Source organism: Primulina tabacum, chromosome 10 (genome assembly GCF_025594145.1).
Source record: "Primulina tabacum isolate GXHZ01 chromosome 10, ASM2559414v2, whole genome shotgun sequence".
Classification (NCBI taxonomy): domain Eukaryota; kingdom Viridiplantae; phylum Streptophyta; class Magnoliopsida; order Lamiales; family Gesneriaceae; genus Primulina; species Primulina tabacum.
Window position 1 is genome coordinate 40,515,626 of NC_134559.1, and position 25,643 is coordinate 40,541,268.

General features: G+C 44.9%; 30 non-coding genes and 1 pseudogene across 30 annotated transcripts; all 31 read left to right on the forward strand.

Annotated features, from left to right (window-relative positions):
• Positions 1-667: 667 nt before the first annotated feature.
• On the forward strand, positions 668-785 carry LOC142511913 (5S ribosomal RNA; annotated as a pseudogene).
• A 684-nt stretch (positions 786-1,469) lies between these two features.
• Positions 1,470-1,588, forward strand: LOC142507099 (5S ribosomal RNA). Its single transcript, XR_012805364.1, has one exon. It is a non-coding gene; the product is annotated as a 5S ribosomal RNA (ribosomal RNA).
• Positions 1,589-2,272: 684 nt separating this feature from the next.
• On the forward strand, positions 2,273-2,390 carry LOC142508739 (5S ribosomal RNA). Its single transcript, XR_012806942.1, has one exon. It is a non-coding gene; the product is annotated as a 5S ribosomal RNA (ribosomal RNA).
• A 683-nt stretch (positions 2,391-3,073) lies between these two features.
• LOC142512912 (5S ribosomal RNA) lies at positions 3,074-3,192 on the forward strand. Its single transcript, XR_012808888.1, has one exon. It is a non-coding gene; the product is annotated as a 5S ribosomal RNA (ribosomal RNA).
• Positions 3,193-3,876: 684 nt separating this feature from the next.
• On the forward strand, positions 3,877-3,995 carry LOC142512914 (5S ribosomal RNA). The gene has a single exon (XR_012808889.1). It is a non-coding gene; the product is annotated as a 5S ribosomal RNA (ribosomal RNA).
• Positions 3,996-4,680: 685 nt separating this feature from the next.
• On the forward strand, positions 4,681-4,801 carry LOC142514029 (5S ribosomal RNA). Its single transcript, XR_012809944.1, has one exon. It is a non-coding gene; the product is annotated as a 5S ribosomal RNA (ribosomal RNA).
• Positions 4,802-5,483: 682 nt separating this feature from the next.
• On the forward strand, positions 5,484-5,602 carry LOC142514762 (5S ribosomal RNA). The gene has a single exon (XR_012810639.1). It is a non-coding gene; the product is annotated as a 5S ribosomal RNA (ribosomal RNA).
• Positions 5,603-6,285: 683 nt separating this feature from the next.
• LOC142507010 (5S ribosomal RNA) lies at positions 6,286-6,404 on the forward strand. The gene has a single exon (XR_012805278.1). It is a non-coding gene; the product is annotated as a 5S ribosomal RNA (ribosomal RNA).
• A 683-nt stretch (positions 6,405-7,087) lies between these two features.
• On the forward strand, positions 7,088-7,206 carry LOC142513585 (5S ribosomal RNA). The gene has a single exon (XR_012809524.1). It is a non-coding gene; the product is annotated as a 5S ribosomal RNA (ribosomal RNA).
• Positions 7,207-7,890: 684 nt separating this feature from the next.
• LOC142517509 (5S ribosomal RNA) lies at positions 7,891-8,011 on the forward strand. Its single transcript, XR_012813251.1, has one exon. It is a non-coding gene; the product is annotated as a 5S ribosomal RNA (ribosomal RNA).
• Positions 8,012-8,695: 684 nt separating this feature from the next.
• On the forward strand, positions 8,696-8,814 carry LOC142506707 (5S ribosomal RNA). Its single transcript, XR_012804989.1, has one exon. It is a non-coding gene; the product is annotated as a 5S ribosomal RNA (ribosomal RNA).
• Positions 8,815-9,498: 684 nt separating this feature from the next.
• LOC142515732 (5S ribosomal RNA) lies at positions 9,499-9,617 on the forward strand. Its single transcript, XR_012811561.1, has one exon. It is a non-coding gene; the product is annotated as a 5S ribosomal RNA (ribosomal RNA).
• A 1,065-nt stretch (positions 9,618-10,682) lies between these two features.
• Positions 10,683-10,801, forward strand: LOC142507006 (5S ribosomal RNA). Its single transcript, XR_012805275.1, has one exon. It is a non-coding gene; the product is annotated as a 5S ribosomal RNA (ribosomal RNA).
• Positions 10,802-11,487: 686 nt separating this feature from the next.
• Positions 11,488-11,606, forward strand: LOC142512905 (5S ribosomal RNA). The gene has a single exon (XR_012808887.1). It is a non-coding gene; the product is annotated as a 5S ribosomal RNA (ribosomal RNA).
• A 684-nt stretch (positions 11,607-12,290) lies between these two features.
• Positions 12,291-12,408, forward strand: LOC142515831 (5S ribosomal RNA). The gene has a single exon (XR_012811655.1). It is a non-coding gene; the product is annotated as a 5S ribosomal RNA (ribosomal RNA).
• A 684-nt stretch (positions 12,409-13,092) lies between these two features.
• LOC142512924 (5S ribosomal RNA) lies at positions 13,093-13,211 on the forward strand. Its single transcript, XR_012808898.1, has one exon. It is a non-coding gene; the product is annotated as a 5S ribosomal RNA (ribosomal RNA).
• Positions 13,212-13,894: 683 nt separating this feature from the next.
• On the forward strand, positions 13,895-14,013 carry LOC142512935 (5S ribosomal RNA). Its single transcript, XR_012808909.1, has one exon. It is a non-coding gene; the product is annotated as a 5S ribosomal RNA (ribosomal RNA).
• Positions 14,014-14,697: 684 nt separating this feature from the next.
• Positions 14,698-14,816, forward strand: LOC142512947 (5S ribosomal RNA). Its single transcript, XR_012808920.1, has one exon. It is a non-coding gene; the product is annotated as a 5S ribosomal RNA (ribosomal RNA).
• Positions 14,817-15,500: 684 nt separating this feature from the next.
• LOC142512959 (5S ribosomal RNA) lies at positions 15,501-15,619 on the forward strand. The gene has a single exon (XR_012808931.1). It is a non-coding gene; the product is annotated as a 5S ribosomal RNA (ribosomal RNA).
• Positions 15,620-16,303: 684 nt separating this feature from the next.
• On the forward strand, positions 16,304-16,422 carry LOC142512971 (5S ribosomal RNA). The gene has a single exon (XR_012808942.1). It is a non-coding gene; the product is annotated as a 5S ribosomal RNA (ribosomal RNA).
• A 684-nt stretch (positions 16,423-17,106) lies between these two features.
• On the forward strand, positions 17,107-17,225 carry LOC142512987 (5S ribosomal RNA). The gene has a single exon (XR_012808957.1). It is a non-coding gene; the product is annotated as a 5S ribosomal RNA (ribosomal RNA).
• A 683-nt stretch (positions 17,226-17,908) lies between these two features.
• LOC142513054 (5S ribosomal RNA) lies at positions 17,909-18,027 on the forward strand. Its single transcript, XR_012809020.1, has one exon. It is a non-coding gene; the product is annotated as a 5S ribosomal RNA (ribosomal RNA).
• Positions 18,028-18,711: 684 nt separating this feature from the next.
• On the forward strand, positions 18,712-18,830 carry LOC142513066 (5S ribosomal RNA). The gene has a single exon (XR_012809032.1). It is a non-coding gene; the product is annotated as a 5S ribosomal RNA (ribosomal RNA).
• Positions 18,831-19,515: 685 nt separating this feature from the next.
• Positions 19,516-19,634, forward strand: LOC142513077 (5S ribosomal RNA). The gene has a single exon (XR_012809043.1). It is a non-coding gene; the product is annotated as a 5S ribosomal RNA (ribosomal RNA).
• Positions 19,635-20,318: 684 nt separating this feature from the next.
• LOC142513089 (5S ribosomal RNA) lies at positions 20,319-20,437 on the forward strand. Its single transcript, XR_012809054.1, has one exon. It is a non-coding gene; the product is annotated as a 5S ribosomal RNA (ribosomal RNA).
• A 684-nt stretch (positions 20,438-21,121) lies between these two features.
• LOC142513101 (5S ribosomal RNA) lies at positions 21,122-21,240 on the forward strand. The gene has a single exon (XR_012809065.1). It is a non-coding gene; the product is annotated as a 5S ribosomal RNA (ribosomal RNA).
• Positions 21,241-21,924: 684 nt separating this feature from the next.
• LOC142516985 (5S ribosomal RNA) lies at positions 21,925-22,043 on the forward strand. The gene has a single exon (XR_012812750.1). It is a non-coding gene; the product is annotated as a 5S ribosomal RNA (ribosomal RNA).
• A 683-nt stretch (positions 22,044-22,726) lies between these two features.
• On the forward strand, positions 22,727-22,845 carry LOC142513113 (5S ribosomal RNA). The gene has a single exon (XR_012809076.1). It is a non-coding gene; the product is annotated as a 5S ribosomal RNA (ribosomal RNA).
• A 684-nt stretch (positions 22,846-23,529) lies between these two features.
• On the forward strand, positions 23,530-23,648 carry LOC142513125 (5S ribosomal RNA). The gene has a single exon (XR_012809087.1). It is a non-coding gene; the product is annotated as a 5S ribosomal RNA (ribosomal RNA).
• Positions 23,649-24,332: 684 nt separating this feature from the next.
• On the forward strand, positions 24,333-24,451 carry LOC142513137 (5S ribosomal RNA). The gene has a single exon (XR_012809098.1). It is a non-coding gene; the product is annotated as a 5S ribosomal RNA (ribosomal RNA).
• A 684-nt stretch (positions 24,452-25,135) lies between these two features.
• LOC142516997 (5S ribosomal RNA) lies at positions 25,136-25,254 on the forward strand. Its single transcript, XR_012812761.1, has one exon. It is a non-coding gene; the product is annotated as a 5S ribosomal RNA (ribosomal RNA).
• Positions 25,255-25,643: the final 389 nt, after the last annotated feature.

Genomic DNA, 25,643 nt, shown 5'->3' on the forward strand with positions numbered 1-25,643 from the left:
TACTTGTTGACAGACGATTTTCGGCTCAAATCATCGAATCTCGATCGGGACCAGATAAGACATGGGAAAATGCAAGTGCTCGCTCGGGCAACATGCCGGATTTGGACAATTGTAGCTAATTTTGATTGTAAACGGCAAACGGACGAGACTCATTACTACGCAATGCGAGCTGACGAGATTTAGACCGAATTCATTCTATAAGACCCGCTATTTGCGATTTACCATTCTGTTAGCTTCATTTCATCGGGAAAATCCTCTTGAGGAAGTTCGAATCGATTTCTGGTCCATTTTATCTTATCCCAGGCATAATAATAGCTTTAACATTCGTTATTTCCTTCTTCGTATTTTTTTTCTTTTTTCTTTCGAACATTTATCGATTTTGTTGTCGGGTGACCCGTTCTGTGCGAAGGAGATGACGCAATGATTACTTCGAGTAAACAGGCTTACTATTAAAACCAATTATTTCGACTGTTTTAAATCCTAATTTAATGTAAACGGTCGCGACACGAGGTCTGCCCAGGAGGTCACCCATACTACCTCTGCCATCGCGCCAGAACGCTTAACTTCATGTTATGATTGGGCGAAGAGCAGTGCCAGCGTGTTGTCCATCGCCGCCCGCATCCACACGTACTCGAGGGATATAAGAATAAACATCCCACTCAATGTCGGGTGCGATCATACCAGCACTAATGCACCGGATCCCATCAGAACTCCTGAAGTTAGCGTGCTTGGCGAGAGCAGTACTAGGATGGGTGACACCCTGAGAAGTCCTCGTGTTGCACCCTTTTTCGTGTTTTTCTATTTTTGATTACTTGTTGACAGACGATTTCGGCTCAAATCATCTGAATCTCGATCGGGACCAGATAAGACATGTGAAATGAAAGTAGCTCGGGCACTGCCGGATTTGGACAAAATTGTAGGCTAATTTGATTGTAAACGGGCAAACGGACGAGACTCATTACTACGCAATGAGCTGACGAGATTTAAGCCGAATTCCTTCTCTAAGACCCTCTAATTTGCGATTTACCGCTTCTGTTAAGCTTTCATTTCATCGAGAAATCCGCTTAGGAAGTTCGAAATTCGATTCCGGTTCCATTTTATCGTATCCCAGGCATAATAATAGCTTTACATTCGTTATTTCCTTCTTCTTATTTTTTTTTCTATTTTCTGGGAACATTTATCGATTTTTGTTGTCGTGAGCCGGTTCTGTGCGGAAGGGTATGACGCAGATTACTCCGGAGACGGTTAACTCATTAAAAACAATTATTTCGACTGTTTTATCCATAATTTACGTAAACGATCGCGACACGAGGTCTTCCCAGGGAGGTCACCCATCCTACCTCTGCCATCGCGCCAGAACGCTTAACTTCAGTGGTTATGATTGGGCGAGAGCAGTGCCGCGTGTTGTCCATCGCCGCCCGCTCCACACGTACTCGAGGGATATAAGAATAAACATCCCACTCAATGTCGGGTGCGATCATACCAGCACTAATGCACCGGATCCCATCAGAACTCCGAAGTTAAGCGTGCTTGGGCGAGAGCAGTACTAGGATGGGTGACCCCCTGAGAAGTCCTCGTGTTGCACCCTTTTTCGTGTTTTTCTATTTTTGATTACTTGTTGACAGACGATTTTCGGCTCAAATCATCTGAATCTCGATCGGGACCAGATAAGACATGTGAAATGAAAGTAGCTCGGGCACTGCCGGATTTGGACAAAATTGTAGGCTAATTTGATTGTAAACGGGCAAACGGACGAGACTCATTACTACGCAATGAGCTGACGAGATTTTAGCCGAATTCCTTCTCTAAGACCCTCTAATTTGCGATTTACCGCTTCTGTTAAGCTTTCGTTTCCTCGAGAAATCCGCTTAGGAAGTTCGAAATTCGATTCCGGTTCCATTTTATCGTAGTCCCAGGCATAATAATAGCTTTACATTCGTTATTTCCTTCTTCTTATTTTTTTTCTATTTTCTGGGAACATTTATCGATTTTTGTTGTCGTGAGCCGGTTCTGTGCGGAAGGGTATGACGCAGATTACTCCGGAGATGTTTAACTAATTAAAAACAATTATTTCGACTGTTTTATCCATAATTTACGTAAACGATCGCGACACGAGGTCTTCCCAGGGAGGTCACCCATCCTACCTCTGCCATCGCGCCAGAACGCTTAACTTCGTGGTTATGATTGGGCGAGAGCAGTGCCGCGTGTTGTCCATCGCCGCCCGCTCCACACGTACTCGAGGGATATAAGAATAAACATCCCACTCAATGTCGGGTGCGATCATACCAGCACTAATGCACATGATCCCATCAGAACTCCGAAGTTAAGCGTGCTTGGAGAGAGCAGTACTAGGATGGGTGACCTCCTGGGAAGTCCTCGTGTTGCACCCCTTTTCGGGTTTTTCTATTTTTGATTACTTGTTGACAGACGATTTTCGGCTCAAATCATCTGAATCTCGATCGGGACCAGATAAGACATGTGAAATGAAAGTAGCTCGGGCACTGTCGGATTTGGACAAAATTGTAGGCTAATTTGATTGTAAACGGGCAAACGGACGAGACTCATTACTACGCAATGAGCTGACGAGATTTTAGCCGAATTCCTTCTCTAAGACCCTCTAATTTGCGATTTACCGCTTCTGTTAAGCTTTCGTTTCCTCGAGAAATCCGCTTAGGAAGTTCGAAATTCGATTCCGGTTCCATTTTATCGTATCCCAGGCATAATAATAGCTTTACATTCGTTATTTCCTTCTTCTTATTTTTTTTCTATTTTCTGGGAACATTTATCGATTTTTGTTGTCGTGCGCCGGTTCTGTGCGGAAGGGTATGACGCAGATTACTCCGGAGATGGTTAACTAATTAAAAACAATTATTTCGACTGTTTTATCCATAATTTACGTAAACGATCGCGACACGAGGTCTTCCCAGGGAGGTCACCCATCCTACCTCTGCCATCGCGCCAGAACGCTTAACTTCGTGGTTATGATTGGGCGAGAGCAGTGCCGCGTGTTGTCCATCGCCGCCCGCTCCACACGTACTCGAGGGATATAAGAATAAACATCCCACTCAATGTCGGGTGCGATCATACCAGCACTAATGCACAGGATCCCATCAGAACTCCGAAGTCAAGCGTGCTTGGGCGAGAGCAGTACTAGGATGGGTGACCTCCTGGGAAGTCCTCGTGTTGCACCCCTTTTCGGGTTTTTCTATTTTTGATTACTTGTTGACAGACGATTTTCGGCTCAAATCATCTGAATCTCGATCGGGACCAGATAAGACATGTGAAATGAAAGTAGCTCGGGCACTGTCGGATTTGGACAAAATTGTAGGCTAATTTGATTGTAAACGGGCAAACGGACGAGACTCATTACTACGCAATGAGCTGACGAGATTTTTGCCGAATTCCTTCTCTAAGACCCTCTAATTTGCGATTAAACGCTTCTGTTAAGCTTTCGTTTCCTCGAGAAATCCGCTTAGAAAGTTCCAAATTCGATTCCGGTTCCATTTTATCATATCCCAGGTATAATAATAGCTTTACATTCGTTGATTCCTTCTTCTTATTTTTTTTTCTATTTTCTGGGAACATTTATCGATTTTTGTTGTCGTGAGCCGGTTCTGTGCGGAAGGGTATGACGCAGATTACTCCGGAGACGGTTAACTAATTTAAAACAATTATTTCGACTGTTTTATCCATAATTTACGTAAACGATCGCGACACGAGGTCTTCCCAGGGAGGTCACCCATACTACCTCTGCCATCGCGCCAGAACGCTTAACTTCGTGGTTATGATTGGGCGAGAGCAGTGCCGCGTGTTGTCCATCGCCGCCCGCTCCACACGTACTCGAGGGATATAAGAATAAACATCCCACTCAATGTCGGGTGCGATCATACCAGCACTAATGCACAGGATCCCATCAGAACTCCGAAGTCAAGCGTGCTTGGGCGAGAGCAGTACTAGGATGGGTGACCTCCTGGGAAGTCCTCGTGTTGCACCCCTTTTCGGGTTTTTCTATTTTTGATTACTTGTTGACAGACGATTTTCGGCTCAAATCATCTGAATCTCGATCGGGACCAGATAAGACATGTGAAATGAAAGTAGCTCGGGCACTGCCGGATTTGGACAAAATTGTAGGCTAATTTGATTGTAAACGGGCAAACGGACGAGACTCATTACTACGCAATGAGCTGACGAGATTTTAGCCGAATTCCTTCTCTAAGACCCTCTAATTTGCGATTTACCGCTTCTGTTAAGCTTTCGTTTCCTCGAGAAATCCGCTTAGGAAGTTCGAAATTCGATTCCGGTTCCATTTTATCGTATCCCAGGCATAATAATAGCTTTACATTCGTTGATTCCTTCTTCTTATATTTTTTTTCTATTTTCTGGGAACATTTATCGATTTTTGTTGTCGTGCGCCGGTTCTGTGCGGAAGGGTATGACGCAGATTACTCCGGAGATGGTTAACTAATTAAAAACAATTTTTTCGACTGTTTTATCCATAATTTACGTAAACGATCGTGACACGAGGTCTTCCCAGGGAGGTCACCCATCCTACCTCTGCCATCGAGCCAGAATGCTTAACTTCGTGGTTATGATTGGGCGAGAGCAGTGCCGCGTGTTGTCCAGCGCCACCTGCTCCACACGTACTTGAGGGATATAAGAATAAACATCCCACTCAATGTCGGGTGCGATCATACCAGCACTAATGCACCGGATCCCATCAGAACTCCGAAGTCAAGCGTGCTTGGGCGAGAGCAGTACTAGGATGGGTGACCCCCTGGGAAGTCTCCTCGTGTTGCACCCTTTTCGGGTTTTTCTATTTTTGATTACTTGTTGACAGACGATTTTCGGCTCAAATCATCTGAATCTCGATCGGGACCAGATAAGACATGTGAAATGAAAGTAGCTCGGGCACTGCCAGATTTGGACAAAATTGTAGGCTAATTTGATTGTAAACGGGCAAACGGACGGGACTCATTACTACGCAATGAGCTGACGAGATTTAAGCCGAATTCCTTCTCTAAGACCCTCTAATTTGCGATTTACCGCTTCTGTTAAGCTTTCGTTTCCTCGAGAAATCCGCTTAGGAAGTTCGAAATTCGATTCCGGTTCCATTTTATCGTATCCCAGGCATAATAATAGCTTTACATTCGTTATTTCCTTCTTCTTATTTTTTTTCTATTTTCTTCGAACATTTATCGATTTTTGTTGTCGTGACCCGGTTCTGTGCGGAAGGGTATGACGCAGATTACTCCGGAGACGGTTAACTCATTAAAAACAATTATTTCGACTGTTTTATCTATAATTTACGTAAACGGTCGCGACACGAGGTCTTCCCAGGGAGGTCACCCATCCTAGCTCTGCAATCGCGCCAGAACGCTTAACTTCCTGGTTATGATTGGGCGAGAGCAGTGCCGCGTGTTGTCCATCGCCGCCCGCTCCACACGTACTCGAGAGATATAAGAATAAACATCCCACTCAATGTCAGGTGCGATCATACCAGCACTAATCCACCGGATCCCATTAGAACTCCGAAGTTAAGCGTGCTTGGGCGAGAGCAGTACTAGGATGGCTTACCTCCTGGGAAGTCCTCGTGTTGCACCCCTTTTCGTGTTTTTCTATTTTTGATTACTTGTTGACAGACGATTTTCGGCTCAAATAATCTGAATCTCGATTGGGACCAGATAAGACATGTGAAATGAAAGTAGCTCGGGCACTGCCGGATTTGGACAAAATTGTAGGCTAATTTGATTGTAAACGGGCAAACGGACGAGACACATTTCTACGCAATGAGCTGACGAGATTTTAGCCGAAATCCTTCTCTAAGACCCTCTAATTTGCGATTTACCTCTTCTCTTAAGCTTTTGTTTCCTCGAGAAATCCGCTTAGGAAGTTCGAAATTCGATTCCGGTTCCATTTTATCGTATCCCAGGCATAATAATAGCTTTACATTCGTTATTTCCTTCTTCTTATTTTTTTTCTATTTTCGGGGAACATTTATCGATTTTTGTTGTCGTGAGCCGGTTCTGTGCGGAAGGGTATGACGCAGATTACTCCGGAGACGGTTAACTCATTAAAAACAATTATTTCGACTGGTTTAACCATAATTTACGTAACCGGTCGCGACACGAGGTCTTCCCAGGGAGGTCACCCATCCTAGCTCTGCCATCGCGCCAGAACGCTTAACTTCATGGTTATGATTGGGCGAGAGCAGTGTCGCGTGTTGTCCATCGCCGCTTGCTCCACACGTACTCGAGGGATATAAGAATAAACATCCCACTCAATGTCGGGTGCGATCATACCAGCACTAATGCCATGGATCCCATCAGAACTCCGAAGTTAAGCGTGCTTGGACGAGAGCAGTACTAGGATCGGTGACCTTCTGGGAAGTCCTCGTGTTGCACCCCTTTTCTTGTTTTTCTATTTTTGATTACTTGTTGACAGACGATTTTCGGCTCAAATCATCTGAATCTCGATCGAGACTAGATAAGACATGTGAAATGAAAGTAGCTCGGACACTGCCAGATTTGGACAAAATTGTAGGCTAATTTGATTGTAAACGGGCAAACGGAGGAGACACATTACTACGCAATGAGCTGACGAGATTTTAGACGAAATCCTTCTCTAAGACCCTCTAATTTGCGATTACCTCTTCTCTTAAGCTTTCGTTTCCTCGAGAAATCCGCTTAGGAAGTTCGAAATTCGATTCCGGTTCCATTTTATCGTATCCCAAGCATAATAATAGCTTTACATTCGTTATTTCCTTCTTCTTATCTTTTTTTCTATTTTCTGGGAACATTTATCGATTTTTGTTGTCGTGAGCCGGTTCTGTGCGGATGGGTATGACGCAGATTACTCCGGAGACGGTTAACTCATTAAAAACAATTATTTCGACTGTTTTAACCATAATTTACGTAACCGGTCGCGACACGAGGTCTTCCCAGGGAGGTCAGCCATCCTAGCTCTGCCATCACGCCAGAACGCTTAACTTCATGGTTATGATGGGGCGAAAGCAGTGCCGCGTGTTGTCCATCGCCGCCCGCTCCACACGTACTCGAGGGATATAAGAATAAACATCCCACTCAATGTCGGGTGCGATCATACCAGCACTAATGCACCGGATCCCAACAGAACTCCGAAGTTAAGCGTGCTTGGGCGAGAGCAGTACTAGGATGGGTGACCCCCTGGAAAGTCCTCGTGTTGCACCCTTTTTCGTGTTTTTCTATTTTTGATTACTTGTTGACAGACGATTTTCGGTTCAAATCATCTGAATCTCGATCGGGACCAGATAAGACATGTGAAATGAAAGTAGCTCGGGCACTGCCGGATTTGGACAAAATTGTAGGCTAATTTGATTGTAAACGGGCAAACGGACGAGACTCATTACTACGCAATGAGCTGACGAGATTTTAGCCGAATTCCTTCTCTAAGACCCTCTAATTTGCTATTTACCGCTTCTGTTAAGCTTTCGTTTCCTCGAGAAATCCGCTTAGGAAGTTCGAAATTCGATTCCGGTTCCATTTTATCGTATCCCAGACATAATAATAGCTTTACATTCGTTATTTCCTTCTTCTTATTTTTTTTTCTATTTTCTGGGAACGTTTATCGATTTTTGTTGTCGTGAGCCGGTTCTGTGCGGAAGGGTATGACGCAGATTACTCCGGAGACGGTTAACTCATTAAAAACAATTATTTCGACTGTTTTATCCATAATTTACGTAAACGATCGCGACACGAGGTCTTCCCAGGGAGGTCACCCATCCTAGCTCTACCATCGCGCCAGAACGCTTAACTTCATGGTTATGATTGGGCGAGAGCAGTGCCGCGTGTTGTCCATCGCCGCCCGCTCCACACGTACTCGAGGGATATAAGAATAAACATCCCACTCAATGTCGGGTGCGATCATACCAGCACTAATACACCGGATCCCATCAGAACTTCCGAAGTTAAGCGTGCTTGGGCGTAGAGCAGTACTAGGATGGGTGACCCCCAGGGAAGTCCTCGTGTTGCACCCCTTTTCGTGTTTTTCTATTTTTGATTACTTGTTGACAGACGATTTTCGGCTCAAATCATCTGAATCTCGATCGGGACCAGATAAGACATGTGAAATGAAAGTAGCTCGGGCACTGCCGGATTTGGACAAAATTGTAGGCTAATTTGATTGTAAACGGGCAAACGGACGAGACTCATTACTACGCAATGAGCTGACGAGATTTTAGCCGAATTCCTTCTCTAAGACCCTTTATTTTGCGATTTACCGCTTCTGTTAAGCTTTCGTTTCCTCGAGAAATCCGCTTAGGAAGTTCGAAATTCGATTCCGGTTCCATTTTATCGTATCTCAGGCATAATAATAGCTTTACATTCGTTATTTTCTTCTTCTTATTTTTTTTTCTAATTTCTGGGAACATTTATCGATTTTTGTTGTCGTGAGCCGGTTCTGTGCGGAAGGGTATGACGCAGATTACTCCAGAGACGGTTAACTCATTAAAAACAGTTATTTCGACTGTTTTATCCATAATTTACGTAAACGGTCGCGACACGAGGTCTTCCCAGGGAGGACACCCATCCTAGCTCTGCCATCGCGCAAGAACGCTTAACTTCATGGTTATGATTGGGCGAGAGCAGTGCCGCGTGTTGTCCATCGCCGCCTGCTCCACACGTACTCGAGGGATATAAGAATAAACATCCCACTCAATGTCGGGTGCGATCATACCAGCACTAATGCCATGGATCCCATCAGAACTCCGAAGTTAAGCGTGCTTGGACGAGAGCAGTACTAGGATCGGTGACCTCCTGGGAAGTCCTCGTGTTGCACCCTTTTTCTTGTTTTTCTATTTTTGATTACTTGTTGACAGACGATTTTCGGCTCAAATCATCTGAATCTCGATCGAGACCAGATAAGACATGTGAAATGAAAGTAGCTCGGGCACTGCCGGATTTGGACAAAATTGTAGGCTAATTTGATTGTAAACGGGCAAACGGACGAGACACATTACTACGCAATGAGCTGACGAGATTTTAGCCGAAATCCTTCTCTAAGACCCTCTAATTTGCGATTTACCTCTTCTCTTAAGCTTTCGTTTCCTCGAGAAATCCTCTTAGGAAGTTCGAAATTCGATTCCGGTTCCATTTTATCGTATACCAAGCATAATAATAGCTTTACATTCGTTATTTCCTTCTTCTTATTTTTTTTTCTATTTTCTGGGAACATTTATCGATTTTTGTTGTCGTGAGCCGGTTCTGTGTGGATGGGTATGACGCAGATTACTCCGGAGACGGTTAACTCATTAAAAACAATTATTTCGACTGTTTTAACCATAATTTACGTAACCGGTCGCGGCATGAGGTCTCTCCAGGGAGGTCACCCATCCTAGCTCTGCCATCGCGCCAGAACGCTTAACTTCATGGTTATGATTGGGCGAGAGCAGTGCCGCGTGTTGTCCATCGCCGCCCGCTCCACACGTACTCGAGGGATATTAGAATAAACATCCCACTCAATGTCGGGTGCGATCATACCAGCACTAATGCACCGGATCTCAACAGAACTCCGAAGTTAAGCGTGCTTGGGCAAGAGCAGTACTAGGATGGGTGACCCCCTGGAAAGTCCTCGTGTTGCACCCTTTATCGTGTTTTTGTATTTTTGATTACTTGTTGACAAACGATTTTCGGCTCAAATCATCTGAATCTCGATCGGGACCAGATAAGACATGTGAAATGATAGTAGCTCGGGCACTGCCGGATTTGGACAAAATTGTAGGCTAATTTGATTGTAAACGGGTAAACGGACGAGACTCATTACTACGCAATGAGCTGACGAGATTTTAGACGAATTCCTTCTCTAAACCCTCTAATTTGCGATTTACCGCTTCTGTTAAGCTTTCGCTTCCTCGAGAAATCCGCTTAGGAAGTTCGAAATTCGATTCCAGTTCCATTTTATCGTATCCCAGGCATAATAATAGCTTTACATCGTTATTTACCCCTAGGTTGTCCTCGTGTTTCACCCCTTTTCGTGTTTTTCTATTTTTGATTACTTGTTGACAGACGATTTTCGGCTCAAATCATCTGAATCTCGATCGGGACCAGATAAGACATGTGAAATGAAAGTAGCTCGGGCACTGCCGGATTTGGACAAAATTGTGGGCTAATTTGATTGTAAACGGGCAACGGACGAGAATCATTACTACGCAATGAGCTGACGAGATTTTAGCCGAATTCTTCTCTAAGACCCTCTAATTTGCGATTTACCGCTTCTATTAAGCTTTCGTTTCCTCGAGAAATCCGCTTAGGAAGTTCGAAATTCGATTCCGGTTCCATTTTATCGTATCCCAGGCATAATAATAGCTTTACATTCGTTATTTCCTTCTTCTTATTTTTTTTTCTATTTTCTGGGAACGTTTATCGATTTTTGTTGTCGTGAGCCGGTTCTGTGCGGAAGGGTATGACGCAGATTACTCCGGAGAAGGTTAACACATTAAAAACAATTAATTCAACTGTTTTATCCATAATTCACGTAAACGATCGCGACACGAGGTCTTCCCAGGGAGGTCACCCATCCTAGCTCTGCCATCGCGCCAGAACGCTTAACTTCATGGTTATGATTGGGCGAGAGCAGTGCCGCGTGTTGTCCATCGCCGCCCGCTCCACACGTACTCGAGGGATATAAGAATAAACATCCCACTCAATGTCGGGTGCGATCATACCAGCACTAATGCACCGGATCCCATCAGAACTCCGAAGTTAAGCGTGCTTGGGCGAGAGCAGTACTAGGGTGGGTGACCCCCTGGGAAGTCCTCGTGTTGCACCCTTTTTCGTGTTTTTCTATTTTTGATTACTTGTTGACAGACGATTTTCGGCTCAAATCATCTGAATCTCGATCGGGACCAGATAAGACATGTGAAATGAAAGTAGCTCGGGCACTGCCGGATTTGGACAAAATTGTAGGCTAATTTGATTGTAAACGGGCAAACGGACGAGACTCATTACTACGCAATGAGCTGACGAGATTTTAGCCGAATTCCTTCTCTAAGACCCTCTAATTTGCGATTTACCGCTTCTGTTAAGCTTTCGTTTCCTCGAGAAATCCGCTTAGGAAGTTCGAAATTCGATTCCGGTTCCATTTTATCGTATCCCAGGCATAATAATAGCTTTACATTCGTTATTTCCTTCTTCTTATTTTTTTTTCTATTTTCTGGGAACATTTATCGATTTTTGTTGTCGTGAGCCGGTTCTGTGCGGAAGGGTATGACGCAGATTACTCCGGAGACGGTTAACTCAATTAAAAACAATTATTTCGACTGTTTTATCCATAATTTACGTAAACGGTCGCGACACGAGGTCTTCCCAGGGAGGTCACCCATCCTAGCTCTGCCATCGTGCCAGAACGCTTAACTTCATGGTTATGATTGGGCGAGAGCAGTGCCGCGTGTTGTCCATCGCCGCCCGCTCCACACGTACTCGAGGGATGTAAGAATAAACATCCCACTCAATGTCAGGGTGCGATCATACCAGCACTAATGCACCGGATCCCATCAGAACTCCGAAGTTAAGCGTGCTTGGGCGAGAGCAGTACTAGGATGGGTGACCCCCTGGGAAGTCCTCGTGTTGCACCCCTTTTCGTGTTTTTCTATTTTTGATTACTTGTTGACAGACGATTTTCGGCTCAAATCATCTGAATCTCGATCGGGACCAGATAAGACATGTGAAATGAAAGTAGCTCGGGCACTGCCGGATTTGGACAAAATTGTAGGCTAATTTGATTGTAAACGGGCAAACGGACGAGACTCATTACTACGCAATGAGCTGACGAGATTTTAGCCGAATTCCTTTTCTAAGACCCTCTAATTTGCGATTTACCGCTTCTGTTAAGCTTTCGTTTCCTCGAGAAATCCGCTTAGGAAGTTCGAAATTCGATTCCGGTTCCATTTTATCGTATCCCAGGCATAATAATAGCTTTACATTCGTTATTTCCTTCTTCTTATTTTTTTTTCTATTTTCTGGGAACATTTATCGATTTTTGTTGTCGTGAGCCGGTTCTGTGCGGAAGGGTATGACGCAGATTACTCCGGAGACGGTTAACTCATTAAAAACAATTATTTTGACTGTTTTATCCATAATTTACGTAAACGGTCGCGACACGAGGTCTTCCCAGGGAGGTCACCCATCCTAGCTCTGCCATCGCGCCAGAACGCTTAACTTCATGTTTATGATTGGGCGAGAGCAGTGCCGCGTGTTGTCCATCGCCGCCCGCTCCACACGTACTCGAGGGATATAAGAATAAACATCCCACTCAATGTCGGGTGCGATCATACCAGCACTAATGCACCGGATCCCATCAGAACTCCGAAGTTAAGCGTGCTTGGGCGAGAGCAGTACTAGGATGGCTGACCCCTGGGAAGTCCTCGTGTTGCATCACTTTTCGTGTTTTTCTATTTTTGATTACTTGTTGACAGACGATTTTCGGCTCAAATCATCTGAATCTCGATCGGGACCAGATAAGACATGTGAAATGAAAGTAGCTCGGGCACTGCCGGATTTGGACAAAATTGTAGGCTAATTTGATTGTAAACGGGCAAACGGACGAGACTCATTACTACGCAATGAGCTGACGAGATTTTAGCCGAATTCCTTCTCTAAGACCCTCTAATTTGCGATTTACCGCTTCTGTTAAGCTTTCGTTTCCTCGAGAAATCCGCTTAGGAAGTTCGAAATTCGATTCCGGTTCCATTTTATCGTATCCCAGGCATAATAATAGCTTTACATTCGTTATTTCCTTCTTCTTATTTTTTTTTCTATTTTCTGGGAACATTTATCGATTTTTGTTGTCGTGAGCCGGTTCTGTGCGGAAGGGTATGACGCAGATTACTCCGGAGACGGTTAACTCATTAAAAACAATTATTTCGACTGTTTTATCCATAATTTACGTAAACGGTCGCGACACGAGGTCTTCCCAGGGAGGTCACCCATCCTAGCTCTGCCATCGCGCCAGAACGCTTAACTTCATGGTTATGATTGGGCGAGAGCAGTGCCGCGTGTTGTCCATCGCCGCCCGCTCCACACGTACTCGAGGGATATAAGAATAAACATCCCACTCAATGTCGGGTGCGATCATACCAGCACTAATGCACCGGATCCCATCAGAACTCCGAAGTTAAGCGTGCTTGGGCGAGAGCAGTACTAGGATGGGTGACCCCCTGGGAAGTCCTCGTGTTGCACCCCTTTTCGTGTTTTTCTATTTTTGATTACTTGTTGACAGACGATTTTCGGCTCAAATCATCTGAATCTCGATCGGGACCAGATAAGACATGTGAAATGAAAGTAGCTCGGGCACTGCCGGATTTGGACAAAATTGTAGGCTAATTTGATTGTAAACGGGCAAACGGACGAGACTCATTACTACGCAATGAGCTGACGAGATTTTAGCCGAATTCCTTCTCTAAGACCCTCTAATTTGCGATTTAACGCTTCTGTTAAGCTTTCGTTTCATCGAGAAATCCGCTTAGGAAGTTCGAAATTCGATTCCGGTTCCATTTTATCGTATCCCAGGCATAATAATAGCTTTACATTCGTTATTTCCTTCTTCTTATTTTTTTTCTATTTTCTGGGAACATTTATCGATTTTTGTTGTCGTGAGCCGGTTCTGTGCGGAAGGGTATGACGCAGATTACTCCGGAGACGGTTAACTCATTAAAAACAATTATTTCGACTGTTTTATCCATAATTTACGTAACCGATCGCGACACGAGGTCTTCCCAGGGAGGTCACCCATCCTAGCTCTGCCATCGCGCCAGAACGCTTAACTTCATGGTTATGATTGGGCGAGAGCAGTGCCGCGTGTTGTCCATCGCCGCCCGCTCCACACGTACTCGAGGGATATAAGAATAAACATCCCACTCAATGTCGGGTGCGATCATACCAGCACTAATGCACCGGATCCCATCAGAACTCCGAAGTTAAGCGTGCTTGGGCGAGAGCAGTACTAGGATGGGTGACCCCCTGGGAAGTCCTCGTGTTGCACCCCTTTTCGTGTTTTTCTATTTTTGATTACTTGTTGACAGACGATTTTCGGCTCAAATCATCTGAATCTCGATCGGGACCAGATAAGACATGTGAAATGAAAGTAGCTCGGGCACTGCCGGATTTGGACAAAATTGTAGGCTAATTTGATTGTAAACGGGCAAACGGACGAGACTCATTACTACGCAATGAGCTGACGAGATTTTAGCCGAATTCCTTCTCTAAGACCCTCTAATTTGCGATTTACCGCTTCTGTTAAGCTTTCGTTTCCTCGAGAAATCCGCTTAGGAAGTTCGAAATTCGATTCCGGTTCCATTTTATCGTATCCCAGGCATAATAATAGCTTTACATTCGTTATTTCCTTCTTCTTATTTTTTTTTCTATTTTCTGGGAACATTTATCGATTTTTGTTGTCGTGAGCCGGTTCTGTGCGGAAGGGTATGACGCAGATTACTCCGGAGACGGTTAACTCATTAAAAACAATTATTTCGACTGTTTTATCCATAATTTACGTAAACGGTCGCGACACGAGGTCTTCCCAGGGAGGTCACCCATCCTAGCTCTGCCATCGCGCCAGAACGCTTAACTTCATGGTTATGATTGGGCGAGAGCAGTGCCGCGTGTTGTCCATCGCCGCCCGCTCCACACGTACTCGAGGGATATAAGAATAAACATCCCACTCAATGTCGGGTGCGATCATACCAGCACTAATGCACCGGATCCCATCAGAACTCCGAAGTTAAGCGTGCTTGGGCGAGAGCAGTACTAGGATGGGTGACCCCCTGGGAAGTCCTCGTGTTGCACCCCTTTTCGTGTTTTTCTATTTTTGATTACTTGTTGACAGACGATTTTCGGCTCAAATCATCTGAATCTCGATCGGGACCAGATAAGACATGTGAAATGAAAGTAGCTCGGGCACTGCCGGATTTGGACAAAATTGTAGGCTAATTTGATTGTAAACGGGCAAACGGACGAGACTCATTACTACGCAATGAGCTGACGAGATTTTAGCCGAATTCCTTCTCTAAGACCCTCTAATTTGCGATTTAACGCTTCTGTTAAGCTTTCGTTTCCTCGAGAAATCCGCTTAGGAAGTTCGAAATTCGATTCCGGTTCCATTTTATCGTATCCCAGGCATAATAATAGCTTTACATTCGTTATTTCCTTCTTCTTATTTTTTTTTCTATTTTCTGGGAACATTTATCGATTTTTGTTGTCGTGAGCCGGTTCTGTGCGGAAGGGTATGACGCAGATTACTCCGGAGACGGTTAACTCATTAAAAACAATTATTTCGACTGTTTTATCCATAATTTACGTAAACGGTCGCGACACGAGGTCTTCCCAGGGAGGTCACCCATCCTAGCTCTGCCATCGCGCCAGAACGCTTAACTTCATGGTTATGATTGGGCGAGAGCAGTGCCGCGTGTTGTCCATCGCCGCCCGCTCCACACGTACTCGAGGGATATAAGAATAAACATCCCACTCAATGTCGGGTGCGATCATACCAGCACTAATGCACCGGATCCCATCAGAACTCCGAAGTTAAGCGTGCTTGGGCGAGAGCAGTACTAGGATGGGTGACCCCCTGGGAAGTCCTCGTGTTGCACCCCTTTTCGTGTTTTTCTATTTTTGATTACTTGTTGACAGACGATTTTCGGCTCAAATCATCTGAATCTCGATCGGGACCAGATAAGACATGTGAAATGAAAGTAGCTCGGGCACTGCCGGATTTGGACAAAATTGTAGGCTAATTTGATTGTAAACGGGCAAACGGACGAGACTCATTACTACGCAATGAGCTGACGAGATTTTAGCCGAATTCCTTCTCTAAGACCCTCTAATTTGCGATTTACCGCTTCTGTTAAGCTTTCGTTTCCTCGAGAAATCCGCTTAGGAAGTTCGAAATTCGATTCCGGTTCCATTTTATCGTATCCCAGGCATAATAATAGCTTTACATTCGTTATTTCCTTCTTCTTATTTTTTTTTCTATTTTCTGGGAACATTTATCGATTTTTGTTGTCGTGAGCCGGTTCTGTGCGGAAGGGTATGACGCAGATTACTCCGGAGACGGTTAACTCATTAAAAACAATTATTTCGACTGTTTTATCCATAATTTACGTAAACGGTCGCGACACGAGGTCTTCCCAGGGAGGTCACCCATCCTAGCTCTGCCATCGCGCCAGAACGCTTAACTTCATGGTTATGATTGGGCGAGAGCAGTGCCGCGTGTTGTCCATCGCCGCCCGCTCCACACGTACTCGAGGGATATAAGAATAAACATCCCACTCAATGTCGGGTGCGATCATACCAGCACTAATGCACCGGATCCCATCAGAACTCCGAAGTTAAGCGTGCTTGGGCGAGAGCAGTACTAGGATGGGTGACCCCCTGGGAAGTCCTCGTGTTGCACCCCTTTTCGTGTTTTTCTATTTTTGATTACTTGTTGACAGACGATTTTCGGCTCAAATCATCTGAATCTCGATCGGGACCAGATAAGACATGTGAAATGAAAGTAGCTCGGGCACTGCCGGATTTGGACAAAATTGTAGGCTAATTTGATTGTAAACGGGCAAACGGACGAGACTCATTACTACGCAATGAGCTGACGAGATTTTAGCCGAATTCCTTCTCTAAGACCCTCTAATTTGCGATTTAACGCTTCTGTTAAGCTTTCGTTTCCTCGAGAAATCCGCTTAGGAAGTTCGAAATTCGATTCCGGTTCCATTTTATCGTATCCCAGGCATAATAATAGCTTTACATTCGTTATTTCCTTCTTCTTATTTTTTTTTCTATTTTCTGGGAACATTTATCGATTTTTGTTGTCGTGAGCCGGTTCTGTGCGGAAGGGTATGACGCAGATTACTCCGGAGACGGTTAACTCATTAAAAACAATTATTTCGACTGTTTTATCCATAATTTACGTAAACGGTCGCGACACGAGGTCTTCCCAGGGAGGTCACCCATCCTAGCTCTGCCATCGCGCCAGAACGCTTAACTTCATGGTTATGATTGGGCGAGAGCAGTGCCGCGTGTTGTCCATCGCCGCCCGCTCCACACGTACTCGAGGGATATAAGAATAAACATCCCACTCAATGTCGGGTGCGATCATACCAGCACTAATGCACCGGATCCCATCAGAACTCCGAAGTTAAGCGTGCTTGGGCGAGAGCAGTACTAGGATGGGTGACCCCCTGGGAAGTCCTCGTGTTGCACCCCTTTTCGTGTTTTTCTATTTTTGATTACTTGTTGACAGACGATTTTCGGCTCAAATCATCTGAATCTCGATCGGGACCAGATAAGACATGTGAAATGAAAGTAGCTCGGGCACTGCCGGATTTGGACAAAATTGTAGGCTAATTTGATTGTAAACGGGCAAACGGACGAGACTCATTACTACGCAATGAGCTGACGAGATTTTAGCCGAATTCCTTCTCTAAGACCCTCTAATTTGCGATTTACCGCTTCTGTTAAGCTTTCGTTTCCTCGAGAAATCCGCTTAGAAAGTTCGAAATCGATTCCGGTTCCATTTTATCGTATCCCAGGCATAATAATAGCTTTACATTCGTTATTTCTTTCTTCTTATTTTTTTTTCTATTTTCTGGGAACATTTATCGATTTTTGTTGTCGTGAGCCGGTTCTGTGCGGAAGGGTATGACGCAGATTACTCCGGAGACGGTTAACTCATTAAAAACAATTATTTCGACTGTTTTATCCATAATTTACGTAAACGGTCGCGACACGAGGTCTTCCCAGGGAGGTCACCCATCCTAGCTCTGCCATCGCGCCAGAACGCTTAACTTCATGGTTATGATTGGGCGAGAGCAGTGCCGCGTGTTGTCCATCGCCGCCCGCTCCACACGTACTCGAGGGATATAAGAATAAACATCCCACTCAATGTCGGGTGCGATCATACCAGCACTAATGCACCGGATCCCATCAGAACTCCGAAGTTAAGCGTGCTTGGGCGAGAGCAGTACTAGGATGGGTGACCCCCTGGGAAGTCCTCGTGTTGCACCCCTTTTCGTGTTTTTCTATTTTTGATTACTTGTTGACAGACGATTTTCGGCTCAAATCATCTGAATCTCGATCGGGACCAGATAAGACATGTGAAATGAAAGTAGCTCGGGCACTGCCGGATTTGGACAAAATTGTAGGCTAATTTGATTGTAAACGGGCAAACGGACGAGACTCATTACTACGCAATGAGCTGACGAGATTTTAGCCGAATTCCTTCTCTAAGACCCTCTAATTTGCGATTTACCGCTTCTGTTAAGCTTTCGTTTCCTCGAGAAATCCGCTTAGGAAGTTCGAAATTCGATTCCGGTTCCATTTTATCGTATCCCAGGCATAATAATAGCTTTACATTCGTTATTTCCTTCTTCTTATTTTTTTTTCTATTTTCTGGGAACATTTATCGATTTTTGTTGTCGTGAGCCGGTTCTGTGCGGAAGGGTATGACGCAGATTACTCCGGAGACGGTTAACTCATTAAAAACAATTATTTCGACTGTTTTATCCATAATTTACGTAAACGGTCGCGACACGAGGTCTTCCCAGGGAGGTCACCCATCCTAGCTCTGCCATCGCGCCAGAACGCTTAACTTCATGGTTATGATTGGGCGAGAGCAGTGCCGCGTGTTGTCCATCGCCGCCCGCTCCACACGTACTCGAGGGATATAAGAATAAACATCCCACTCAATGTCGGGTGCGATCATACCAGCACTAATGCACCGGATCCCATCAGAACTCCGAAGTTAAGCGTGCTTGGGCGAGAGCAGTACTAGGATGGGTGACCCCCTGGGAAGTCCTCGTGTTGCACCCCTTTTCGTGTTTTTCTATTTTTGATTACTTGTTGACAGACGATTTTCGGCTCAAATCATCTGAATCTCGATCGGGACCAGATAAGACATGTGAAATGAAAGTAGCTCGGGCACTGCCGGATTTGGACAAAATTGTAGGCTAATTTGATTGTAAACGGGCAAACGGACGAGACTCATTACTACGCAATGAGCTGACGAGATTTTAGCCGAATTCCTTCTCTAAGACCCTCTAATTTGCGATTTACCGCTTCTGTTAAGCTTTCGTTTCCTCGAGAAATCCGCTTAGGAAGTTCGAAATTCGATTCCGGTTCCATTTTATCGTATCCCAGGCATAATAATAGCTTTACATTCGTTATTTCCTTCTTCTTATTTTTTTTTCTATTTTCTGGGAACATTTATCGATTTTTGTTGTCGTGAGCCGGTTCTGTGCGGAAGGGTATGACGCAGATTACTCCGGAGACGGTTAACTCATTAAAAACAATTATTTCGACTGTTTTATCCATAATTTACGTAAACGGTCGCGACACGAGGTCTTCCCAGGGAGGTCACCCATCCTAGCCTCTGCCATCGCGCCAGAACGCTTAACTTCATGGTTATGATTGGGCGAGAGCAGTGCCGCGTGTTGTCCATCGCCGCCCGCTCCACACGTACTCGAGGGATATAAGAATAAACATCCCACTCAATGTCGGGTGCGATCATACCAGCACTAATGCACCGGATCCCATCAGAACTCCGAAGTTAAGCGTGCTTGGGCGAGAGCAGTACTAGGATGGGTGACCCCCTGGGAAGTCCTCGTGTTGCACCCCTTTTCGTGTTTTTCTATTTTTGATTACTTGTTGACAGACGATTTTCGGCTCAAATCATCTGAATCTCGATCGGGACCAGATAAGACATGTGAAATGAAAGTAGCTCGGGCACTGCCGGATTTGGACAAAATTGTAGGCTAATTTGATTGTAAACGGGCAAACGGACGAGACTCATTACTACGCAATGAGCTGACGAGATTTTAGCCGAATTCCTTCTCTAAGACCCTCTAATTTGCGATTTACCGCTTCTGTTAAGCTTTCGTTTCCTCGAGAAATCCGCTTAGGAAGTTCGAAATTCGATTCCGGTTCCATTTTATCGTATCCCAGGCATAATAATAGCTTTACATTCGTTATTTCCTTCTTCTTATTTTTTTTTCTATTTTCTGGGAACATTTATCGATTTTTGTTGTCGTGAGCCGGTTCTGTGCGGAAGGGTATGACGCAGATTACTCCGGAGACGGTTAACTCATTAAAAACAATTATTTCGACTGTTTTATCCATAATTTACGTAAACGGTCGCGACACGAGGTCTTCCCAGGGAGGTCACCCATCCTAGCTCTGCCATCGCGCCAGAACGCTTAACTTCATGGTTATGATTGGGCGAGAGCAGTGCCGCGTGTTGTCCATCGCCGCCCGCTCCACACGTACTCGAGGGATATAAGAATAAACATCCCACTCAATGTCGGGTGCGATCATACCAGCACTAATGCACCGGATCCCATCAGAACTCCGAAGTTAAGCGTGCTTGGGCGAGAGCAGTACTAGGATGGGTGACCCCCTGGGAAGTCCTCGTGTTGCACCCCTTTTCGTGTTTTTCTATTTTTGATTACTTGTTGACAGACGATTTTCGGCTCAAATCATCTGAATCTCGATCGGGACCAGATAAGACATGTGAAATGAAAGTAGCTCGGGCACTGCCGGATTTGGACAAAATTGTAGGCTAATTTGATTGTAAACGGGCAAACGGACGAGACTCATTACTACGCAATGAGCTGACGAGATTTTAGCCGAATTCCTTCTCTAAGACCCTCTAATTTGCGATTTACCGCTTCTGTTAAGCTTTCGTTTCCTCGAGAAATCCGCTTAGGAAGTTCGAAATTCGATTCCGGTTCCATTTTATCGTATCCCAGGCATAATAATAGCTTTACATTCGTTATTTCCTTCTTCTTATTTTTTTTTCTATTTTCTGGGAACATTTATCGATTTTTGTTGTCGTGAGCCGGTTCTGTGCGGAAGGGTATGACGCAGATTACTCCGGAGACGGTTAACTCATTAAAAACAATTATTTCGACTGTTTTATCCATAATTTACGTAAACGGTCGCGACACGAGGTCTTCCCAGGGAGGTCACCCATCCTAGCTCTGCCATCGCGCCAGAACGCTTAACTTCATGGTTATGATTGGGCGAGAGCAGTGCCGCGTGTTGTCCATCGCCGCCCGCTCCACACGTACTCGAGGGATATAAGAATAAACATCCCACTCAATGTCGGGTGCGATCATACCAGCACTAATGCACCGGATCCCATCAGAACTCCGAAGTTAAGCGTGCTTGGGCGAGAGCAGTACTAGGATGGGTGACCCCCTGGGAAGTCCTCGTGTTGCACCCCTTTTCGTGTTTTTCTATTTTTGATTACTTGTTGACAGACGATTTTCGGCTCAAATCATCTGAATCTCGATCGGGACCAGATAAGACATGTGAAATGAAAGTAGCTCGGGCACTGCCGGATTTGGACAAAATTGTAGGCTAATTTGATTGTAAACGGGCAAACGGACGAGACTCATTACTACGCAATGAGCTGACGAGATTTTAGCCGAATTCCTTCTCTAAGACCCTCTAATTTGCGATTTACCGCTTCTGTTAAGCTTTCGTTTCCTCGAGAAATCCGCTTAGGAAGTTCGAAATTCGATTCCGGTTCCATTTTATCGTATCCCAGGCATAATAATAGCTTTACATTCGTTATTTCCTTCTTCTTATTTTTTTTTCTATTTTCTGGGAACATTTATCGATTTTTGTTGTCGTGAGCCGGTTCTGTGCGGAAGGGTATGACGCAGATTACTCCGGAGACGGTTAACTCATTAAAAACAATTATTTCGACTGTTTTATCCATAATTTACGTAACCGGTCGCGACACGAGGTCTTCCCAGGGAGGTCACCCATCCTAGCTCTGCCATCGCGCCAGAACGCTTAACTTCATGGTTATGATTGGGCGAGAGCAGTGCCGCGTGTTGTCCATCGCCGCCCGCTCCACACGTACTCGAGGGATATAAGAATAAACATCCCACTCAATGTCGGGTGCGATCATACCAGCACTAATGCACCGGATCCCATCAGAACTCCGAAGTTAAGCGTGCTTGGGCGAGAGCAGTACTAGGATGGGTGACCCCCTGGGAAGTCCTCGTGTTGCACCCTTTTTCGTGTTTTTCTATTTTTGATTACTTGTTGACAGACGATTTTCGGCTCAAATCATCTGAATCTCGATCGGGACCAGATAAGACATGTGAAATGAAAGTAGCTCGGGCACTGCCGGATTTGGACAAAATTGTAGGCTAATTTGATTGTAAACGGGCAAACGGACGAGACTCATTACTACGCAATGAGCTGACGAGATTTTAGCCGAATTCCTTCTCTAAGACCCTCTAATTTGCGATTTAACGCTTCTGTTAAGCTTTCGTTTCCTCGAGAAATCCGCTTAGGAAGTTCGAAATTCGATTCCGGTTCCATTTTATCGTATCCCAGGCATAATAATAGCTTTACATTCGTTATTTCCTTCTTCTTATTTTTTTTCTATTTTCTGGGAACATTTATCGATTTTTGTTGTCGTGAGCCGGTTCTGTGCGGAAGGGTATGACGCAGATTACTCCGGAGACGGTTAACTCATTAAAAACAATTATTTCGACTGTTTTATCCATAATTTACGTAACCGGTCGCGACACGAGGTCTTCCCAGGGAGGTCACCCATCCTAGCTCTGCCATCGCGCCAGAACGCTTAACTTCATGGTTATGATTGGGCGAGAGCAGTGCCGCGTGTTGTCCATCGCCGCCCGCTCCACACGTACTCGAGGGATATAAGAATAAACATCCCACTCAATGTCGGGTGCGATCATACCAGCACTAATGCACCGGATCCCATCAGAACTCCGAAGTTAAGCGTGCTTGGGCGAGAGCAGTACTAGGATGGGTGACCCCCTGGGAAGTCCTCGTGTTGCACCCCTTTTCGTGTTTTTCTATTTTTGATTACTTGTTGACAGACGATTTTCGGCTCAAATCATCTGAATCTCGATCGGGACCAGATAAGACATGTGAAATGAAAGTAGCTCGGGCACTGCCGGATTTGGACAAAATTGTAGGCTAATTTGATTGTAAACTGGGCAAACGGACGAGACTCATTACTACGCAATGAGCTGACGAGATTTTAGCCGAATTCCTTCTCTAAGACCCTCTAATTTGCGATTTACCGCTTCTGTTAAGCTTTCGTTTCCTCGAGAAATCCGCTTAGGAAGTTCGAAATTCGATTCCGGTTCCATTTTATCGTATCCCAGGCATAATAATAGCTTTACATTCGTTATTTCCTTCTTCTTATTTTTTTTCTATTTTCTGGGAACATTTATCGATTTTTGTTGTCGTGAGCCGGTTCTGTGCGGAAGGGTATGACGCAGATTACTCCGGAGACGGTTAACTCATTAAAAACAATTATTTCGACTGTTTTATCCATAATTTACGTAAACGGTCGCGACACGAGGTCTTCCCAGGGAGGTCACCCATCCTAGCTCTGCCATCGCGCCAGAACGCTTAACTTCATGGTTATGATTGGGCGAGAGCAGTGCCGCGTGTTGTCCATCGCCGCCCGCTCCACACGTACTCGAGGGATATAAGAATAAACATCCCACTCAATGTCGGGTGCGATCATACCAGCACTAATGCACCGGATCCCATCAGAACTCCGAAGTTAAGCGTGCTTGGGCGAGAGCAGTACTAGGATGGGTGACCCCCTGGGAAGTCCTCGTGTTGCACCCCTTTTCGTGTTTTTCTATTTTTGATTACTTGTTGACAGACGATTTTCGGCTCAAATCATCTGAATCTCGATCGGGACCAGATAAGACATGTGAAATGAAAGTAGCTCGGGCACTGCCGGATTTGGACAAAATTGTAGGCTAATTTGATTGTAAACGGGCAAACGGACGAGACTCATTACTACGCAATGAGCTGACGAGATTTTAGCCGAATTCCTTCTCTAAGACCCTCTAATTTGCGATTTACCGCTTCTGTTAAGCTTTCGTTTCCTCGAGAAATCCGCTTAGGAAGTTCGAAATTCGATTCCGGTTCCATTTTATCGTATCCCAGGCATAATAATAGCTTTACATTCGTTATTTCCTTCTTCTTATTTTTTTTTCTATTTTCTGGGAACATTTATCGATTTTTGTTGTCGTGAGCCGGTTCTGTGCGGAAGGGTATGACGCAGATTACTCCGGAGACGGTTAACTCATTAAAAACAATTATTTCGACTGTTTTATCCATAATTTACGTAAACGGTCGCGACACGAGGTCTTCCCAGGGAGGTCACCCATCCTAGCTCTGCCATCGCGCCAGAACGCTTAACTTCATGGTTATGATTGGGCGAGAGCAGTGCCGCGTGTTGTCCATCGCCGCCCGCTCCACACGTACTCGAGGGATATAAGAATAAACATCCCACTCAATGTCGGGTGCGATCATACCAGCACTAATGCACCGGATCCCATCAGAACTCCGAAGTTAAGCGTGCTTGGGCGAGAGCAGTACTAGGATGGGTGACCCCCTGGGAAGTCCTCGTGTTGCACCCCTTTTCGTGTTTTTCTATTTTTGATTACTTGTTGACAGACGATTTTCGGCTCAAATCATCTGAATCTCGATCGGGACCAGATAAGACATGTGAAATGAAAGTAGCTCGGGCACTGCCGGATTTGGACAAAATTGTAGGCTAATTTGATTGTAAACGGGCAAACGGACGAGACTCATTACTACGCAATGAGCTGACGAGATTTTAGCCGAATTCCTTCTCTAAGACCCTCTAATTTGCGATTTACCGCTTCTGTTAAGCTTTCGTTTCCTCGAGAAATCCGCTTAGGAAGTTCGAAATTCGATTCCGGTTCCATTTTATCGTATCCCAGGCATAATAATAGCTTTACATTCGTTATTTCCTTCTTCTTATTTTTTTTTCTATTTTCTGGGAACATTTATCGATTTTTGTTGTCGTGAGCCGGTTCTGTGCGGAAGGGTATGACGCAGATTACTCCGGAGACGGTTAACTCATTAAAAACAATTATTTCGACTGTTTTATCCATAATTTACGTAAACGGTCGCGACACGAGGTCTTCCCAGGGAGGTCACCCATCCTAGCTCTGCCATCGCGCCAGAACGCTTAACTTCATGGTTATGATTGGGCGAGAGCAGTGCCGCGTGTTGTCCATCGCCGCCCGCTCCACACGTACTCGAGGGATATAAGAATAAACATCCCACTCAATGTCGGGTGCGATCATACCAGCACTAATGCACCGGATCCCATCAGAACTCCGAAGTTAAGCGTGCTTGGGCGAGAGCAGTACTAGGATGGGTGACCCCCTGGGAAGTCCTCGTGTTGCACCCTTTTTCGTGTTTTTCTATTTTTGATTACTTGTTGACAGACGATTTTCGGCTCAAATCATCTGAATCTCGATCGGGACCAGATAAGACATGTGAAATGAAAGTAGCTCGGGCACTGCCGGATTTGGACAAAATTGTAGGCTAATTTGATTGTAAACGGGCAAACGGACGAGACTCATTACTACGCAATGAGCTGACGAGATTTTAGCCGAATTCCTTCTCTAAGACCCTCTAATTTGCGATTTACCGCTTCTGTTAAGCTTTCGTTTCCTCGAGAAATCCGCTTAGGAAGTTCGAAATTCGATTCCGGTTCCATTTTATCGTATCCCAGGCATAATAATAGCTTTACATTCGTTATTTCCTTCTTCTTATTTTTTTTTCTATTTTCTGGGA